Here is a 22299-nt window from a genome sequence, read left to right as displayed (position 1 = left end):
GTTTGATAGGATCAGATATGGTGGAAGCAATGGTGCAAAGGTCGAGGTGTCTTTGAAGCCGCTATCACTTAGGCTTAGCTGAAAGATGTTGTACATGGACAATATCTTTTGTCAACCTACCAGACTTTGAGGATGAATGAATTCTTCAAGCTCAAGCAGATGGAATTAACCTTGGAAGCTTACTACTCAAAGTTTGTAACCCTACTAAAATACGCACCACTTATGGATATTGCACAGCAAGTATCCAAGTTTTGCCATGGCCTGAACGCTCCTCTGAATCACCATCTTGAGGCAATGCGTCCAACAGACTTGCAAGATGCATTACTTCGAACGAAGCCAATCATCCAAGAACTTAAATCAGGCAATTGTGACAAAGATGATTCCTGAGATCAAGACAAGAGATGCCACATGTGAGGAGAAATAGGACACATCCATAGGAGATGTCCCAACCGTCAATGCTTCCACTACATGTACAAGTAGAATACCCTGAAGATATTGAGTCTCTAAGAAAACGAAGCTACACAAGCGCAATCTTTGGATATATAGAGGAAACAAATAAAAACAAAGACCTAGAACCTCCTATACCTCTTCAGGATGATTAGAAATCCTAGAAATTTTATCAACATGTAGTACAAATTGTATTGAAATAAACGTTACTCCTGTAACTACAGTTAACCTGAGTAATATGAGTTGCATCAATTTTGAGCCTAGAACTTACAAATGATCAGAGACACTCTAGCAAGGAATGACAATAATAACTTGCGATGAATTTCTCTTAAGTTGTTTCTTCTTGACTTATATAGATTGGGTCTTACCAGAATGTCAAAGCTTAGGAGTATTCTTTGGTATTACAAGCAAAGTCGATTATCCATGGGTCTCAGTCTAGATCTAAAGAGAGGACAATTTGGAAACAAAGTCTTCAAGATAAAGGACCACTTTGGTCCATTAAAAGGATCCTAGGGTAATTTGGTCTAAAGAAGAAAATCCCGCCAAAGACAACCAGCAATCTTGTGTCCAAGTGATAAAGCTTCGCAATGTTTCTATTACAAGGAGTTAGGTCATTTCCAAAGGGAATGTCCAAAGCACCCTAAACACCGATGCTCATGGTACCACAACATTGGACATATCCACGTCAATTGTCCCAACAAGACTCAAAGAGGACTTGAACTTGCGAGAAATGAGGTTATACAAGCTTCAGTGATCCAAAATGTACCAGGAAATTATCAAAGACTTGGGAAAAACCTAGAAGATACGCATGAGATGTAACTACCATAAACTTTTCTCTTGTAATCTAGACTCAGATAGATATATCAAAATACAATAAGTTGTTATTCTAAAAGACCGCATACTTATGAGTGATCAAAGTGTCGCAACAAATGTGTAATGGGTGGTTTCACAATGAAATCCCCAGTTCTTTTGAGATGAGGACATCTCGAGTCCTCTAAGGGGAAGAGGATGTAATATCCTCACCCCCTTTGCATAGGAACCCCTCCTTATTTTAAAGATAATTGTAAAAAAATTTATCCTTCGTCCCCTTGAAGAAGGAGCTGATGATGACGAGGGAAAAGATGCGAAAGATGATGTCGATGGACCACTCCACCTCCTCCCCACTTGCACCAATCCACCTCCTCCCCACTTCCCCTCCGTTATAACCCCCCTCCCCATGGAAGGAAAAAGGAGGGACGGCACGCTGAGAGAGAGAGAGAGAGAGAGAGAGAGAGAGAGAGAGAGAGAGAGAGAGAGAGAGAGAGAGAGAGAGAGAGAGAGAGAGAGAGAGAGAGAGAGAGAGAGAGAGAGAGAGAGAGAGAGAGAGAACCCTCTAGAAGGTTCCTCCTTCTTTTACTCTCCTTAGAGGGTGACCACACACACTTGTTATTCCCCCCTTTCTCGTGAGGTTATCCACAAGCCTAATCCCCCCCCCCCCAATTGCCCCCCCACTATTTGAGAAAGAGGTAGCTGAAGTCTTGTGGAAATCGCATTTAAAGCAAGGAAGAACGAGAATGGCCTCCAAGCAAAGAATGTTGAGTGCATGTGAAAATCCTACAACCAGCAACAAAGCTTCGAGAGAGGGCATGACTGTTAATCCAACTACAGTAACAGTCATAATCAATACATCTCCAAATTGATAGATGCTTGCTTGATTCCCACATGCGATACGTTAGGTTTTGAACTATACCACATGAGAACAGTTCGTTGAAAAAGATAAACTTCATCTTGATTATTCGAAGGAATTAGTTTCCCAAATGCATGTATTAAGAGAAGTTAATCGCATTTAGATGCTATGCGCTAAATTCATAAACACCATATAAAGGCTTCAAGCGTTGTCGACTTCCCATCCTCACAATAGTAGGTGCATTTTCATCACTTTGAAGGTATATGTTGTAACTTGCACATCTGATGGATTGCCTGGCAAGTAACCTAGTCTAAAAGAGAATCATTTTTTTGAAATTCTAGACCTTTGTCCAAGCTCTTGCTAATATCACGAACTATTAGTTCATTGGGATCTTGATGATGTGCGTAGTTAGTACAAACAACGAACATAAGGACTAAAACTAAGATGCCTTGAGATCTATTTGATAGATACTATGCTTATCAATCCTATTCGGGGTTGGGCTAGATACAAACAACGACTCCAAGCCTCAAAGGCAAGTAGAGAGCTCAAGGATTAGGAAATCCTAAGTCAAAGTAAAGACCAATAGCTTTACACTTGTTGGGAAGAATGTTAGATTGTTGATCAATGTAAGTGATCAATAGAACTTACATCTTGTATAATTGTATAAGACCTCATCATACGCCTTAGCCAAAGGAAGGGAGTGTTAAGTAAATTTTACATAGGATCACTCTTAGATCCCAAGGGGGAGAGCGAATATATGATGGAATTGTTATCGCGTCTATTCTTGAATTGTTTGGAAAAATACAATTGGTTTTATTGGATTGATCAAACAACATCCTAAATGCTTTTACATTCAACTGATTGTTGGAATTGTTGGAAGAGAGGGAGAGAGATAGAGTGGAGCGGAAGATGAGTCTCAACTCATTGTTGTTCTTCTTCCATTATTCTTCCATCATACAAACTGAAAGAGACTTAGACACATAGGTATGACTAACCAAGACTAACTGTGGTTAAGTCATTAACTACACCGACATTAGCTGGATACAGTTGTACACGTGTGTGACATTCAATAAGTCGATACCAAGACTAGCTGTGGTTAAGTCACTAACTACACCGACATTAGCTGGATACAGTTGTACACGTGTGTGACATTTGAGTTAGTTGCACAGATGTGTGACATTCAATAAGTCGATGTAGTTAGTGACTTAACCACAATTAGCCTTGGTCAGTTATATCTATGTGTGTAAGTATCTTTCAGTTTGTATGATGGAAGAATAATGGAAGAAGAACAACAATGAGCTGAGACTCATCTTCCGCTCCACTCTATCTCTCTCCCTCTCTTCCAACATGATATCATTGCTTAAATGCCAGAAGCCTAAAGGCTTGGCAGTGGCCATTTGACATCAAGACATCATATCTGAAGAAAACGTCATCAAACGAGACTGTGCCTACATCCCGTTTTTTTGCAGAAGCTATATCTTGCTACAAAAATGGTTTTTGGAGAAAATGCTCTCAATTCCTAATCATTTTGACGTGGTCTAGAACTTTGTAGAATAATTTTTTTTCAAATTCCTCACAGATTTTGAGATATTCAACACAGACCTGTGCAGACTGACTGTTTACTGCAGTAAACATCAGGTTATTCCAAGGCAATGGTGGCTTTCATCCTAACAATGTATATGCCCTTATTATCATGCATTTGAGCATGATATTGGAGTGTTAAATGCTTAGTTTTGGAGCTTATTTGCAGGCTGGAAACAATAAACTAGTTGCTATCTTGAATTTGGAAACAATATACCTACAAGGTTGAGGTATCTATGATGCTTATTTGCTAATGACAAATTCTTGGATCATACCACTTGAGTGGTAGATGCTTTTTGGGATATTGTGAGTATTGAAAGTCCAAAGTTTGGACTGATTTGTTGCTGGTTATACCAGGGCATTGACTAGTTATTGTCTCCAGGAAGGATACTTATCATCTTCACTTGACATACATGCGATTTATTCTGACCAGTTGGACATGTATCAACTCCTTCATAGAGTGGAAAATGAATGAGATGTTTTGGGGCTATTTTGAGGTCTGAATACTCTTGTTTTAACAGAGAAAATACTGCTAGTTATAGCAATGGGCTGGTTGTATTTGGTACTACTACTTGCATGCAGTATAAACATTGATACTTGTATGGACATAGTTTGTTGCTGGAACGTTTTGCCACTACCATAGAATGTTTTGAACTGATTTGAGCTTGGTTTATGCTCAGTTTACTATGTTTTTTCATTGTTGGAATACAATTTACAGCAAGCAGGTTGTCTAGAAATCTGTCTTAAATTGCAAGAAATTGTATTGTTAGCAAGAAACTGGTCCTAAACTGTAGGAAAAGGAGTCAGATACTTACAGGTTATATACATCACTGAATACCTAAGTTGCAACTATGGCAAATGCTCAAGACACTGACAATATCACTCAAATTGTGGGAGAAAAGCTGGACAACAAAAAATTTGCTTAATGGAAGTTTCGTATGAAGAATTTTTTGGTTTGAAGGGTTATTGGGACTTATTTATAGGTGGTGAGACTGAGCCTGAATTACATGAAAGGAATCCAGTAAATGATCAGAAAATGGCTCATAAGCTATGGATTGATAGAGCATGCAAGGTGTTACATTGGTTTTCCTTATGTATATCAAATGCTATGGTTATACAGATTACTGGATGCAGTTTCCCAAAGGATGCATGGGACATACTCATGAAGAATTATGGAAATGTAACACATGCAAGAAAGATTCAACTAAATCAATAGTTCAATAGCATGTCTAGGAATGACAGAAGCATTCATGCCTACACTACAGAGATCAAGAACATAACGGATTAGATTGCCACCATTGGATCTTCAGTTTCTGAGGATGATATGATTGTAGTGATATTGAATGGACTTGGCAAAGAGTGTAAAGTATTTGATATGTCTATTTCTCTGAGAGCTGAATCCCCGGATTGGGGTGAGTTGATTGCTTTGCTACTGCATGAGGACGTTAAGCTTGGGATGAATACAAGTTCTAGTACGTCTCAAGGCATAGACACTGTTCTTTACTCTAGCCAACGTGGTAGAGGCGGGAGAGACCATGGCTCTTTTTGAGGTCAAGGAGACACTCGAAACACTTATGGATAGCATCAATCGAATGCCTGGCATGGCACAAATACATAGGGCCAACGTGGAACTGGTGGCTTTAGAGTCAGGGGGAGATCACCCCATGGTAGAGGTGGTGGATCTGGTTCATGGCAGTCAAATGATCAGTCAAATAGAGATAAGGACTATCATTATTGCGGTAGATATGGACACATTGCAAAGGATTGTTACAAGAAGTAGGGAGATATGAAGGCAAAGGGAAAACAACATGGGCACTATGCATCTTCTAGCAGTGCTCATGATGAGTAGGTTGACAGATTGTTTGCCATACAGTATGTGTCTAAGAATGCATCTAGGCAGAACATAGATGAAAGATGGTACGTTGATCAGGGGCTTCAAATCATATGACACCCCATGGAGAATGGTTTGATGAGATGGTTGTAGGTTCACATGGTTATGTGTGTACTGGGGATGACACCCAACACGACATTCACAACACACGAATTGTTCCGTTGTTGATGCCTGATGGCAAGAAAAAGAGCATGTATAAGATACTACATATGCCTACAATAACCAAGAATATTTTGTCAATTGGACAAATGGCATAACATAATCTGTAGGTGAGATTTAATAGAGATGGATACTTTGTCGAAGAATATGGTAATGACTGCAAATTTATTGCTAGAGGCCAAAGAGATGGCAGAATTTTTACTCTTGATGCATCAATTCCAGAATTGAAAGCAGCCATGTTTGCACATGATGATGGTGCTATACGGGATGTTGAGATATGGCATAAGCGGATTGGCCATGTGAATGTACAAAAGCTGAAATCTATGCAACAAAAGGAGATTGTGCTTCGACTACCTAAGTTCAAGTATCATGACTTTGGACATGTATGTGGTGCATGTCAGTTTGGAAAGCAAGTACGGTTTCCATTTATGAGACATATACAGAATAGCTAATGATCCTTGCACTTGGTACATTCAAATGTATGGGATCCATCTCATAATGCTTTGTTTGGTGGTGCTCGTTACTATGTATCCTTCATTTATGATTTTAGCAAGTATACTTGGCTTTACATACTAAAACATAAGGATGATGTATTTGATGCATTCAAGGACTTCAAGAAGCATGTTGAAAATGAGTTGAGCTATAAACTTTAATGTCTTAGATCAGATGGAGGTGGAAAATGTCTCTAATTACTTTGACAAGTACCTTGCTAAACATGGGATCAGAAGACGGTTTACAAAAATATTACATGGTTTGTTTAAGCAATAAAAGTTTGAGCTTTGAGAGTTGTATTTTGCATTTTGTGTTTTTGTATTGGTTTCGCTTCAATACACAACCCAACAAGCATGACAAGCATGATGTATCTTCAATCTACAAAAATGTCACATGGTTTGTTTAAGCAAGAAAAGTTTGAGTTTTGAGTTTTGCATTTTGCATTTTTGTGTTTTTTATGTCTTTTTGAGGTTTTTTGTGTTTTTGAGTTTGAGTTTCGTATTTTTTCTTATCCTAAAAATTCATATTCCTTCAATATTAATCGAACGAACCAATTCCTTCTGATGTGGCCTTCCTAACCTAACTAAATGGATTTTGAAATGCTAGCCACAAGCATGAACGATTGTTATCCCATTGATCCCATCCATGTCCATGCACAAGCCTCCTATTCCACCACACAGTAGAAGTGTAATAATCTTAGTGGTTGTACCATCCTTGGTCCCAACAACAGAACTAAAATGTTGAGCTAAATGCACTAATAATCAAGATTTTGGACAAAATTTTATTGTTTCAAAAGCTGCAACTCACTTCAATGAGACAATCTCTTAGCTTGTCTCTCAACACTCTAGTCTAACTAATCAAACATTCTTCTCTCTATCCCAAGAAAGCAAGAATGCAATACTAGCTTTGAGTTGTAGTGAACTTACCAACTGACCTTCTCACATTGTAGTCCAAAAGCTTGAAGGCTTGAAGATGGTTCCATGACCACAATCAACACAATCCAATGTTGTCACTCCTTAGCATCCACCACCAAGCACATTAATGAGTCGAAATGCTAGTAGAGAATAAGAGAAAAGCAAGAAAACAATGAAGAGCTTAACCTCCCCTTATTCCCACACTCAACATACCTCTCACTCACTCTCTCCCATTCACTCTCAACAATGGAAGTAAGATGATAGAATAGAAAAAGAGAATAGAAAGCTTAAATAGTTATACTAATAGAGCTTTTGTAGTATGCATGCACCAAAAGGGTCAATATAACTGAGACCTCCCACCCTTATATAGACACAAATTAGGGTTAGGATTTGTGCCTCACTTTGCATTTTAGGGTTTGCATCCTATGAATTAGGGTTTTCACCCCTTTTGTATTTTAGGGTTTTCACCATTGTGAATTAGGGTTTGCACCCTCTATTGGGAATCCTACCCCATTTATCGGACCCAGGCTAGTCAATCCTCGTCCTATGCTTATAGCTTATTCTAAATAGACCAACTGTATGCCAATCTAATCATGAATACATGTGTATAATCCATGCAACACTTGTAGGTGTAACAAATACAATTGTGGATGATAAATACAATCTGCATCGGGGTGAGTCTAGATCTTACAAAATAATATATCCATGATAATTTGATGATGTCCATGAGTACACAAATAATACAAGTTCCCAAAAATAATACATTGAAGTGCTTCACAAATAATAATCCACCAAAAAATAGTAGCCTATACTTGCACTTCTACAAACTTCTCAAAATACTATTAACAAAACTTCATTGTTGTCTTGAGATTATAGCAAGAAAGAGAGAGAATCTACAATAGCTTACCTCAACCCTTGGAAAAATGGTACCAACTTGTTTAAGACTCACGAGGAATTGCTAGGGGCCATGCTTAATATATCAAGGAGAGAAGATTGATAGTGGAGATGACTACCAAATTATTGCCTAGAAATTAGGACACAAAATGTATTGATTTAGTTGTCTATCCACATGGCCTACCTGCTCCAAATGCTGGTCACAATGGTACTCTTCATGCTCATAGGAATGAGAGAATGGTTGTTGTATACTCAAGGGAAGAAGATCAAGTCATGGAGAGAAGATCAAGCTCAAGAATCAGCCATAGAAGCTTGAAATAAGCTAAGAGAAGAAAAAAATTCTTGTTTAACAAAAAGTAATCTTGCTTAGGATTTTTCTAATTTCCATTAATCCCAATTACACCAAGAACCTCCAAAATAAGCCTCATATTAACCATGAGTTGCTAAAATGTACAAGAACTCACCATTCTTCTTTAAATCTTCTCCACCAGAAATAGTCAAGACTTACTATAGCGAATCTTGACTAGTCAAGGTTCGTAACAAGATTTGTGACCAACATTTAGCTCCAGTTATCCTATAACGATACCAATAACTAGATAAAATTTTGAAAATGATATTGCCAATGAATCAAAAGTGATACTTTGATACCATTGAAATGAATTTAGCCTATCTTGAATTAAAATACTAAGAAAATCAAGAGATTACAATATGAATCAACTAGCCATAGCCATGCCATAGTTATTGAACTTATATCAACTACAGCACAATGTAGCCATAACTAATTTAAACCAATATGTGATGAGAATCAAAATGAGAGGCTATTGCAAAGAATCCACCTTTTACAATGGTGGGCATTGAGTATCCACCTTCAATGTTGGTGGGAAAGGTATGAAACCTTCAAGCTCCAAGAATGGAGAAATTTACAAATGTGCAAAAGATGTGTTACATTGACACTCTCCTGTCTTTTATACTCCAATCTAAAACAAGTCTATTATCTAAACTAAGGATATCAAAATTTATTTTATTATAAATAAGCAATATTAAGATTGTTATGATGCATAGTGTTATGGATATAAACTATCATGAATTGCGTAGTGGGGTAATTTGATTGAGCTACTATGCCAAACATACACCATACACACAAGTGGAAGCTCACTTAAGAACATAAAAAGGGAGATGGAGGCCAAAATGTTTTCTTCCTTGTTTTTTATCCTTCTTTCACCCACAATACAATGTACACAAAGTGTAGATAATATACAACATAAAGGAAAGTGGTCCACTAAGTCAAACAATATATAACTTATATTAATCAATTAACACTATAATTATGCTAGATGTAGGTGCAACAAACTAAATATGATAAGTGATAAGTTAATGACCATGTAAGGATCATAATGACCATTGATATACTAAGTATAGATGTGCAGACACGTCTAGCCAAGTAGTCCATCATCAATGCATGCACTTGTTGAGCTTGCCATGTTAACACTTCTCCTCAAGCTCAACTATATATATGCGACTCAAGTAAGCTTTGAAATTTTCAAAGCTTCTCTACACCCGATGCCTTTGTGAAAATGTCAGCTATTTGATCATGTGTGCTAACATATACCAAGTCAATCTCCTATAAGTGTCTTCTCTCTCACAAAGTAACAATGCACCACAATGTGTTTTGCCCTAGCATGAAGCACTAGACTCCTAGCTAATTGTATGTTGCTCATGTTATCAGATGAATAATAACTAGACCATATGATTCTACATCCAAATCACCCAATGACTTTTGCAGCCATACCACCTCACATGTTGCCATAGCAACACCTCTATACTTAGCTCTGTACTCTATAAAGAAACTATAGGTTGCTTTTTGTTGCTCCATATAACTACTACATTACCCATGAAAAATATGAATCTGCTAGTAGATCTTCTCTCAAATATGGTATCAACCCAATTTACATCTATGTATCCAAACATCTATATATCATTACCTGCCTCATTAAAAAGTCTATAATGCAAAGTGGACTTCACATACCTCAATATGTGTCTAACTATATTCAAATGAGGCTTTCTAGGTATCTGCATAACTTGACTAATAAGGCCAATAACATAACTAACCTTGTGATAGTTATATAAATTAGACTCCCTACTATCCTCTTGAACATAGTAGGGTCTTTAATGTCATCCCCACATTATCACTCAACTTCACATTTTGCTCCAATGGCATTGAAAGAGGCTTACATGTTGTCATACCATACTTGGACAACATATCCAAGCCATACTGCCTTTGGGACAACCATGTACTATCATCACATATCTTATCACCTCAATACTAAGAAAGTACATCAAATCACCTAAATCTTTTATTTCAAATTTCTTCTTCGAAAACAATCATTAACTTCAATAATCCCACTATCACTATCACATGTAATAATCAAGTCATTCATATAGAAGACTATAATAACCAAACATGCATCTTTCTTTCTCACATAAAGTGAGTGATCAGCATCAAAAAGATAAAAACTAATATTGACAAGATAATCTCCGATCTTGTTAGACCATGTCCATTTGGATAAAGGGACAAACATTGATTTAACTCAGTCAATCAGGGACAATCACAAATATCCGATTACAAAAAATTATATATTTCATCTGGGAGTGAACCCATGGCTCATCTCAAAGACTGTTTTGTTCCCTCTAGTTTGAATCAAAAACATCCCCAATCAAAGCTACATTCTAAAAGCTATGGCCATTTTTGTGTATTGAGATCGCTGTGGACAGGGTGCAAACCACTCCAAGAAAAACATAGAAATCCAATTGTAGAGTTCTACGATCACTTCCTATCATAAAGATTAATAGCTTTTCTTGAATAGGTATTCATATCCTTTGATTTGAATAAGAAATCTCACCAATCACAGTTTCCCACCAAAAGTTACACCACATTTACTAATAATGGGTCATGTGGACTGCATCTAAATGGCTGATCAAAGAGGCAAAAGTAAGGCCTATGAAGAGATCCAAAGGAAAATTAGGAACTCCATGACCTCAATGAATGATGAACCTAGCTCGCACAAGATTATCATGGTGATATGCATAGGAAAGTACCCGATATGGATCCCTACAACCTGCTCAACCACACTCTATGTCAACATGAGATTCGTCACATGAAGAGGAATAAAATAAGTAATCTGTATTTCTATTGATGGTGCATCTACACCATCCAACCTATTAAGTAGGTTCTTAAACTTATGAGCTTAATCTTCAACCAACATATTCTTTTGTTTGTTTTATCCTTTCTAAACCTACTTAAAAATGTAGTTTTCAATGTATCATATGTGTTAAATGCTTCCATACCATAAATACTAAACCAATCCATGGCTTTTCCCTCCAGTGTGGTTGCAATCTATTGCTTCATGATCTGATCACCATACATTTGGTTGAATCCAATGGCTGTCCACCTTGTCTCAAACAAAGCCACATGTCAATCAGGGTCTTCCTCCTTCTTTCCAGAAAAATTAGAAGCTCTCACGCCTAGTCAAGTTAAGGCTCATTTGAAACTTTATATATTTGGTAAGGGCTTTTACATCCACTATGGGAAACAAGATCCACTAAAGGAAATAAAGATCCACTATATTGGGAAAAACAAGATCCACTACAGGAAATAAATATCCACCATGGGAAAAATTCTTTGTTGCCAGTAGCGAAAATTTCTTCATCTTGGGGAAGGGCAAGAAGTGAGTTGTTTGAGCGAGCTTTCGAGTGAGTTTTTTTTTTGGAAACTCCTCTATTGTTATTCCACAGTTCACTTATTCCAGCCTTAGATGTATCCACCTCCACTTCCACTTCCACCACCACCACCATTGCCACTACCACCACCACTATCATCACTAGCTCTACCACCATCACTACCTTTGCCACCACCTTCACTCACTCACTCATACACACACACATACACACACACTATCTCTCTCTCTACATGTAAGTAGTTCTCTCTCTCTCTCTCTCTCTCTCTCTCTCTCTCTCTCTCATACACACACACACACACAACACGTTCTCTCTCTCTCTCTCTCTCCTCTCAGACAACACACATTCTTTTGGGCTAACAAAATAATTTGGATTCATTATATTCTACTTTTAAGATCTCCATAATGGCAATAAAGGATTAAATTTCAAAGACTTCTTTGATTGAAGTGTTGTACTTCTCAACAAAACTCTTCTCCCAAGCATTATATGAAGGAGTATCCTGATTCTTAGGTGGTAATAATGGTTCTTCATCCCCTCTGAAATATTTCATGAACTTGTCGGAGTTGGAGGAGATTCTTTAGCTACACATAGCATATTTTCAAGCTTCCTGCTCACTTAGACTATGATGGCCCCTATTATGGTGCTTCCCTATAGCAGTTCATTACTATTGTCATCCAAAAGAACCTTCTATCTTCCATTTCTCTCTCTTGAGTTAGACAGCACACCAAATTTTGAGCACTTTGTTTATCAAGCTCTTCTTAAGCTACTTTTCATGTTAGCTTTTGGCTAAGTCCATGGTTTTTGTTTTTTTTCATACTGTCTTTTAGTATTTAGGGGGTCAAAGCCCTCTTCATGGGCTTGCTTTTGAAGCCAACAGATACACACAAATAGACTCTTGAATGAGCCCCATACTCACTTGCCTTTCATTGACAATCTCTTACTTCTAGACATGCTTCTTGCCAAACTTGCAAGACCCAATAAGAATCACATATCCCATACAGAGCATCCTTCTGTTAAGGGAGAATTCAAGCAATAGTTTCCAAAAGTACATTCATTTACCTCCATGATAGCTTCTTTGATGACAATAACTCCTCATACTTTGTTGAATGACTCCATTTTTAGCTTCCATAACACCCTTCACTTGATGTTGATGGCCTCTCTATAACCCTCAAAAGATTTCAACTCCCTTGAAACCGTGAACCAGTATAATAATGAATGTGCAAGATTTTTAAGGAAAGAATAGCTAAAACATACTAAGGCTAAATTTGAGAAAACTGCATACAATGATAACTACACGTATAAGTATACCATGATCAAGAGCCATAAACCTTGGCTCTAATACCATGTCAAGAATCCCAATGTGGGGTTGATCATGGTGTGTACAAAATTATTGACACATAATTATGGTGGATTGTAATAAATAAGAAACTCCATGGCTAAAGAGAGAAAGCACACAATATGCATACTCAAATACTCTTTCCTTATCCTTCATTGCATAAATTGGTTACATATATAAAGGAGGAGATGCTCCATCAAATGATCCCTCACACTTTCCATGTGTGTCTCCATGTAACACCATATGACTTCATGTGTGCCCATATGGCACACTTCACTCCACATCTCTCATCAATATTCATGCATTATACAATCTTAAGTACATAAGAGTGCTTTCACATATACACATTTGCAATCACCGAAGCCTAAAATGTCAATAGTCAAGGATGTTAAGCCCACTCGTTTTGAGGAAATTGTTGGTCATGTTCATTGGGATATAACAATAGATGAGGATATGGCTACATTAGAGGCCACAATAGGACTTGGGATCTAGTAGCATTTTATGAGGGCAAGAAAGCTATTGGTTGTAAGTTGGTGTATAAAATAAAGCATAATGTAGATGGTTCTATTAGTAGGTAGTATAAGGCCAGGCTGGTTGCAAAAGGCCATGCATGGGTGTATGGCATAGATTATGAAGAGACATTGAGTTCAATTGCTAGGATGGGAACATGTAGATATGTGATTGCTTTAGCAATATCGAAAGGTTGGAGCTTGCAGCAAGTGCATGTGAAGAATACCTTCTTGCATGATGATTTGCAAGAAGAGGTATATATGGAACAACCAACAAGTTATGAGAATGTAGAGCATATCACATATGTGTGTATGTTAAAAAAGATGCTCTATGGACTAAAATAAGTACCTAGAGCATGGACTAACAAGATAAAAGAGCATCTTATCAATGTTAGCTTTTATATTTCAATTGTAGATCACTCACTTTATGTGAGAAAGGGTGATGTAAGTTCGGTTGTCATAGTCATCTATATAGATGACTTGATTACTAAAGGCGTCAATGACAATGGGATTGCTAATTTCAAGGGCCTTTTAAAGAAAAGGTTTGAGATACAGGATTTGGGTGAGCTAATATACTTTCTTGGTATTGAGATGATCAAATGTATTGATGGTATATGGATATCCCAAAGGCACTGTGGATTGGATATGCTATCCAAGAATGGTATGATGGCATGTAAGCCTCTTTCAGTGCCATTTGAGCAAATATAAAGTTGAGTGTTGATGTTGGGGATGAGATAAAGACCGTACTATATTCAAGAAGATAGTAGAGAGTTTAATCTATGTGACCATCACAAGGCTTGGACTTGTGAATCGGTTTATACAGGTACCTAGGAAGCCTCATTTGGATGTAGTTAGATGTACATCAAGGTATGTGAATTCAACCTTGCATTATGGACTTCTTTATGAGACAAAGGTAAGAATGTGCAGGTGTTTGGGTATACGCATATAGATTGGGTTGGTAGCAAGTTTGATAGAAGATCTACTAGTGGATTCATGTTTGTTCGTAGTAGTGCAACAATTACTTGGTGCAACAAAGAGCAACTAATTGTTGCTTTATTAAGTACAAAGACTGAATATAGAGGTGTTGCTATAAAACATGTGAGATGGTATAATTGCAAAAGCTATTGGGTGATTTGGATATGCAAGGTGATGGTCCATTTGTTATTAACTATGATGACATGAGCAATATACAATTGGCTAGGAATCCAATGTTTCATGTTAGGATAAAACACATTAACTACAATTTCGTGAGAGATAAGTTACTTCAAGAGAGATTGATATGGTATATGCCAACACATATTATTAAATAGTTAAATTTTTTACAAGGCATTAGGCACAAAAAAGCTTCAAAGATTTTGAATCTTACTTGGAGTTGCAAAGATGCATTTGAGCTTCAGGGGGAGTGTTGAGATGGCAAGCTTAGCACATGCGAACATTGATGTTGGTTGGTTAGATGAATCTACACATCTATACTTAGCATGTTGATAGTCATTATAATCCTCACATGGCCCACTAATTTATCACTTGTTATATTTGACTTGTAACACTTACCTACAACTACCATAGTTATAGCACTAGTCAATTAGTATAGTCAATTATGCACTATTTGACTTAGTAGGCTACTTTTGTTTATATTGTATCTTATCTATACTTTGTGTACATTGCATTGTGTAAGGAAGAAAGAAGAAAAACTAGCAAAAAAAAAGTTTTGGCCTCCATCTCTTTTCTTGTGTTCTTAAGTGAGCTTCCTCTTTTGTATATTATGTGTGTTCAATACAATAGCTCAAGTAAGTCCCTTATTGAGATGGCAAGCTCAACACCTGCCAACATTGATGACGGATTAATGCTGGGTTTGCATATCTACACTTAGCACGTCGACAGTCATTATGATCCTCACATGGCCACTAACTTATCACTTATTATATTTAGCTTATTGCATCTATCTACAACTAGCATAATTATAGCGCCAATCAATTAGTATCGTCAGTTATGTAGTATTTGACTTAATAAGCCACTTTCCTTTATGTCGTATCTTATCTATACTTTGTATATGTTATATTAAGAGTGGAAGGATTAAAAAAAACCAGTAAGAAAACATTTTAGCCTCCATCTCTCTTCTTATGTTTGTGAGTGAGCTTCCTCATGTGTATGGTGTGTGTATGATGCAGCAACTCAAGCAAGTCCCCTAACCATACAAATCCTAACATGGTATCAAAGAGGCACCATTAAGAAAGGCTAGCTTTGAAGGCTGAAGTTAAGAAAAAGAAGCAAGGATTCGAGCAAGCAAGTAATAGATAATAAGCTCTCCCATTCTTTCACTCTTTCTCTTGGATAGTGCCTATGGAGGCATCAGAAGTAGGGCATAGTGAAAATCTTAGATTACCTGTGAGATTTGGTGTACAACTAGAGCACTATATATTCTGCAAATTGGTCCTCTACGGTTTCTTGTAGGTTTTTTGGCCATCTAAGGCTGTTTTGGGCCCCGTTTTAGAGTCACAAGATTGGAGACAATAGTTTTAGGGTATACTACAATTTCGATTGTATTGATCAAAAGTGGGTACACATGTTACAAATTTCAAATCTGTAAGTTTTGATATATTTTTCAAAAAGCAAACACAAGTTTTATTTACGAACAAGTTACAGATTACATGTACTATTAAGTAGTGTATGAAAAAGGTTGTTTCATATATTGTTGTGCATTTGTTGTGAAAGGTTGTAGAAGGCTAGCTTGTTATTTTATATCACTCTTGTGATAATGGAAGAGAACAATGAAAACCCCATCATTGAGAAGCTAGATAAGAACAACTATCCATCATGGAAGTTCTATGTGATAAGCTTTCTTATTGGAAAAATACAAAAACTTCATATGCAACTTGGATAAATTTTTAGAACATGTTTTTAGTAAATATAAAAGCATGAAAGATTCAATTGAAGCAAGAGTTGAATACTTTGAAGAAATAAAAAATATATATCAATGAGTATGTTTTGAAGATGAGGAGCACTATAAAAGCTTTGGTAGCGATTGATGCGATGCATAATGATGATGATTTGGTTTTATTTACTTTAGGTGGCCTTAATAATGAGAAGGCTTGAAAATCATTTGTCATTTTTGTATATGTATGAAAGCCATTTCCATATTTTAATAAGTTAGATTGTCTCATGATTATCAAAGAGATCAATATGCAAGGTGACTCATCTGAAAAAAATGGTGAATAGGTCCAAGTATTTTACTCAATTTCAGGAAGGAGACATGGTAGATCATCTTTGAGAGGCTATGGTATAGGACATGCTAGCGATAACTAGTAAAACAAGTTGAATTAGGAATTCGATAAAATGCAGGTTTCAAGAGGCTATGAAAAATTTAGAGGCTAAGAGAGCTCTAAAGAAAGAGGTGGATGGCAAAACATAGGTTCTAGCAATTCTAGTATTGTTTGTCATTATTATGGTAAAACATGTCATATTGTAGCTCATTGTTATGCTAAGAAGGATGGTATTCGCAGTGATAAATTGTAGCAAGGAAATTATGCATCGTCTTCATGACAAAATGAAGGCAAAAATGGATGTTTGTTTGTTATGCAATATATAATGAATGTTGTTATAGGAAAGAAGACACATGATAATGTGTGGTATGTTAATTCAGGTGTATCTAATCATATGATCAATCATGCTAAATGTTTTGGACAGATGAAAGATTTACAAAATCCAGGTTATGTATAGATGGATGATGACACATTGAAAAGGTTCCCTTGTTCTTGCATGACGGCTAGACAAAGAGTCTATCAAATGTGTTACATGTGCCATCAATCACAAAGAATTTAGTGGCCAAATGGTAGGGCAAGGTTTGTAAGTTCGATTTAATATAAATGGTTGTTTTGTACAAGATTTTAATGATGCATATAGCTTGGTTGTAAAAAGAAGTAGAGTTGACCGCATGCTCACTTTAGATGTTGAAATTCTTGTGATGAATGATGTCATGTATGGTAAAGAAAAACGAGCGGTCGCAGATATTGAAATATGGCATAAATGTATATTGGACATGAAAATGTGCAAAGATTGAAAAATGTAGTCTAAAGGATTGGTTACAAGGTTGTTTGCTTTTAAAGTTGTAGAATTTCATAAAGTGTGTGAAGTATGTCAGTTTGGTAAGCAAGCAAGACACCCTTTTTCACATAATAGAGACGTGAACAGAAACATACTTGATATTGTACATACATATGTTTGGGGACCTACATAGAACATATCTCTTGGTAATAACAAATATTTTGCTATGTTTATTGATGATTATTCAAGGAAGTTGTGGATATATTTCATGAAGGAAAAGAGTGATGTATTTGAACACTTCAAAACTTTTAAGGTTGCCAGTTGAAACATAATAGGCTTGACAATGAAGTGCTCAGATCGACGAGGAGAGTACCTCTCTAATAAATTTAGTGTCTTCTTGAGGTCTTATGGGATAAAGAGACTGTTTACTTACAAGTATACCCCATAGCAAAATGGAGTTGCAGAAATTAAAAATAGGCATGTTGCAGAAGTTGCACAAGCATTGATGGTTGAAAAAAATATACCAAAATATTTTTGGTCCGAAGTTTTTCATACTACTATCTATATGATGAATAGAACTCCCATACAGTTGCAGTTCATGGGATGACCCTGAAGAATGCTTTATAGGCAATAAGCCTGATGTATCACACTTGAAAGTATTTGGCTATATTATATATGTTCATATGCCAGATAAGCTACGAAAGAGGGTTGATTAAAAGGCTGAAAATGTATTTTTATTGGATACTCTTTAGAATAAAAAGGGTATCATTGTTATAACTTGATCCACATATAAATCTAGAGTGAGTAGAGATGTTATTTTTTATCAGATGATAAGCTGGTATGCATCTAGTGGTGATGCATTGGATAATGATTATGATCATGATCGTGATAGTTATGTGCAGAAAGAAAAACAAGAATCACATAGCCTTAGTGAATTAAAAACATCATCTGGTACTACATCTACAATTAGCCCTTGGTCTAGGAAACTAAGGAGTAGCCCCACATCTTCACGTGGATCTACAAGTGTTGTAGATAAAGAAAAATAAAAGAAGAAAGTGTGAGATGGTAATGATGCATCTACTAGTCATTTGGGATTTTATAGAGATTCTAGTGGTTCTTTGAAAGAGTTTGGATGGTGAGCTTCGTATTCCTTCAATCAAGATACCAAGTGTATATAGAGCGCATGGTAATGTAAAGACTCAATTAACTGATCTAGTGGTATGCAGGTCTAGCAAGGTCACGTACCCTGTTAAAAGATTTGGTTTTAACAAGGTTATATAGCTCACTATTATGCTTGTATGGTAAAGGTGGTTGAGGATCTTAAACCCACTTGCTTTGAGGATGCTATTGGTCATGCTCATTGGGATGTAGCAATGGATGAGGAGATGGTTGCATTAGAAGCCAGTAAGACTTGGAATATGGTACCATTACTTAAGGGCAAGAAAGCTAATGGTTGTAAGTGGGTTTACAAAAGCAAGCATAATTCAAATGGTTCGCCTAGCAAGTAGAAGCCTAGGCTGGTTGCAAAAGGCTATGCTTAAACATATGGCATATATTATGAATAGACATTCAACCCAATTGTTAGAATGGCAACTGATAAATGTGTGATTATTTTGGTATTAGCCAATAGTTGGAATTTGTAGCAAATGGATGTCAAGAATGCCTTCTTGCATAGTGAATTGTAATAAGAGGTGTATATAGAGTAGTCGAAAGCATCCCATATATGTGTGCAAGTTAAAGAAAGTGCTCTATGGGTTAAAGCAATCACCTAAAGCATGGTCTAACAAGATTAGAGAGTATGTTGTCAACATTGACTTTTATGTTGTTAATATTAGCCTCTCACTTTATGTGAGAAAGGGAGATGCATGATTTGTTGTCATCATAGTCATATATGTGGATGACTTGACTACTACAAGTGACAATAATAGTGGGATTGTTGAAGTTAAGGACATTTTGAAGAAGAAGTTTAAGATGAAGAATTTGGGTAAGCTAAGGTTCTTTCTTAGTATTGAGATGATTAGATATAATGATGGTATATGGCTGTTTCAAATACAATATGGCTTGGATATGTTATCCAAGTATAGTATAACAGCATCTAAGCCTCTTTCAGTACCATTGGAGCAAAATGTGAAGTTGAGTGTTGCTGTTGGGGATGAGATAGAAGATCCTACTATGTTCAGGAGGATAGTAGGGAGTTTAATTACATGACTATCACAAGGCCAAACTTGAGTTATGTTATTGGCCTTATTAATTAGTTTATGCTGATACTTAGAAAGCCTCACTTGGATGTAGTTAGTTACATTTTGAGGTATGTGAAGTCCATTTTGCATTATGGACTTTTTTATAAGGCATGTAAGAATATACAAGTGTTTGAATACACAGATACTTATTGGCCTGGTAGCATGTTTGACAGAATATCTATTAGCGGATTCATGTTTTTCCTCAGTAATGCAGTAATTATATGGAGTAGCAAAAAGCAACCTACAATTACTTTATTGAGAGGTGTGGCTATGACAACATGTGAGGTAGTATGGCTTCAATATTTATTGGGTGATTTGGATATGCAGGGAGATGATCTAGTTGTTGTTCACCATGATACATGAGGAGCATACAACTAGCTAGGAATCCAATGTTCCATGCTAGGACAAAACACATTGAGATGTATTACCACTTTGTGAGAGAGAAGGTACTTACATGAGAGATTGACTTGGTATATGTTAGCACAAAAGATCTGATAGTTGATATTTTCACTGAAGCATTGGATGCATAAAAGCTTCAAAAGTTTTTAAGCTTACTTGGAGTTGCAGAGATACGGTTGAGCTTAAGGGGGAGTGTTGAGAAGATGGCAAGCTTAACACATGTGGACATTGATAATGGAGCACCTGGCTAGATGGGTTCGCACATCTACACGTAGCACGTTGGTGGCCACTATGATCCTTACATAGCCATTGACTTATCACTTATTATATTTAGTTTATTGCACCTCCCTATCGCTTGCATATTTATAGCACCAATCGACTAGTATATTCAGTTATATACTGTTTAACTTAGCATGCCACTTTCTTTTATGTTATATCTTATCTATACTTTGTGTACATTGTATTGTGAGTGGAAGAAGAAAAAAAAACCAACAAGAAAATATTTTGGTCTCCATCTCTCTTCTCACTACAAGAAAACTAGGCCATAGCGACGCTAATTAGCGACGAAAAATAGCAGCATCACTATTTGTCTTGCTATTAGTGTCGCTATTAGCGTCGCAAATGCGACGCTAATAGCAACGCCCCATAGAGAAAAAAGCACGCCGAAACCCGAGCGCATTTCATTTCGTGCATTCGTGAAAGTTTTAGAGAGAGAGAGAGAGAGAGAGAGAGAGAGAGAGAGAGAGAGAGAGAGAGAGAGACCGTTTTGCATAGAGGGTGAGAGAGGGAGAGAAAGAAGGCTTCTCATTGCCACCGCCACCGTCGTTCACGAAGGAGAGAAGGAGCCGCCAAACCCTCCTTCAAATCTTTACGGTGAGTTCATTCTCTCTCTCTCTTACTTGTTTAGGATTTAAATTGTGTATACTGAGAGAGGGAGAGGAAATGAGAGAGAAAGAGAGGGAGAGGGAGAGGGAGAGGGAGAGGGAGAGGGAGAGGGAGAGGGAGAGGGAGAGGAAGGGGGAGGAAATGGGAGAGGGAGAGGGAGGGAGAGAAAGAGAAAGAAAGGGAGTGGGAGGGGGAGGGGGAGGGGGAGGAAATGAGAGAGGGAGAGGAAGGGAGAGTGCATTCTCTCTCTCTTTTACTTTTTTTTATATAATTTGTGTATATTAAGAGAGGGAGAGGAAATGAGAGAGAAAGAGAGGGAGAGGAAGAGGGAGGAAATGAGAGGGAGAGGGAGGGAGAGAGAGAGAAAGAGAGGGAGAGGGAGGAAATGGAAGAGGGAGGGGGATGAAATGAGAGAACGAGAGAGGGAGAGTGCATTCTCTCTCTTTTATTTATTTTTGTATAATTTGTGTATATTGAGAGGGAAAGAGGAAATGAGAGAGAAGAAGAGGGAGAGAAAGAGAAAGAGAGGGAGAAAATGAGAGAGGGAGGGGGAGGAAATGAGAGAGAAAGAGAGGGAGAGGGAGAGGGGAAGGAAATGGGAGAGGGAGAGGGAGAGAGAGGGAGACATTAAACATAATGGGAAAATGAGAGAGAGGGAGACATTAAACATAATAGGAAAATGAGAGAGAGGGAGAGGGAGAGAGAGAGGGGAAGGAAATGGGAGAGAGAGAGGGAGGGAGGGAGAAAGAGAGGGGGAGGGAGAGGGAGGGAGAGGAGAGAGGAAAAAAATGAGAGAGGAAGAGAAGAGAGAAAAAGAGAGAAAATTCATTAAACCTAATAGGAAAAGAGAGAAACAGAGGGTCATGGTGAGGGAGGGAGAGGAAATGAGAGAGGGAGAGAAAGAGAGAAAAGGAAACGAGAGAGTGAGAGGAGAGAGAAAAATGATAGAGGTAGAGGAGAGAGAAAAAGAGAAAAAATCATTAAACCTAATAGAGAAAGAGAGAAAGAGAGGGTGATGGTGAGAGAGGGAGAGAAAGATCATTAAACCTAATAGGAAAAGAGAGAAGGAGAGGGTCAAGCTGAGGGAGGGAGAGGAAATGAGAGAGGGAG

The sequence above is a fragment of the Lygodium microphyllum genome, chromosome 2 (genome assembly GCF_053477565.2).
Source record: "Lygodium microphyllum isolate KBCC chromosome 2, Lygodium_microphyllum_v1.1.10, whole genome shotgun sequence".
NCBI lineage: Eukaryota > Viridiplantae > Streptophyta > Polypodiopsida > Schizaeales > Lygodiaceae > Lygodium > Lygodium microphyllum.
Note: the sequence above shows the minus strand (reverse complement) of the source record.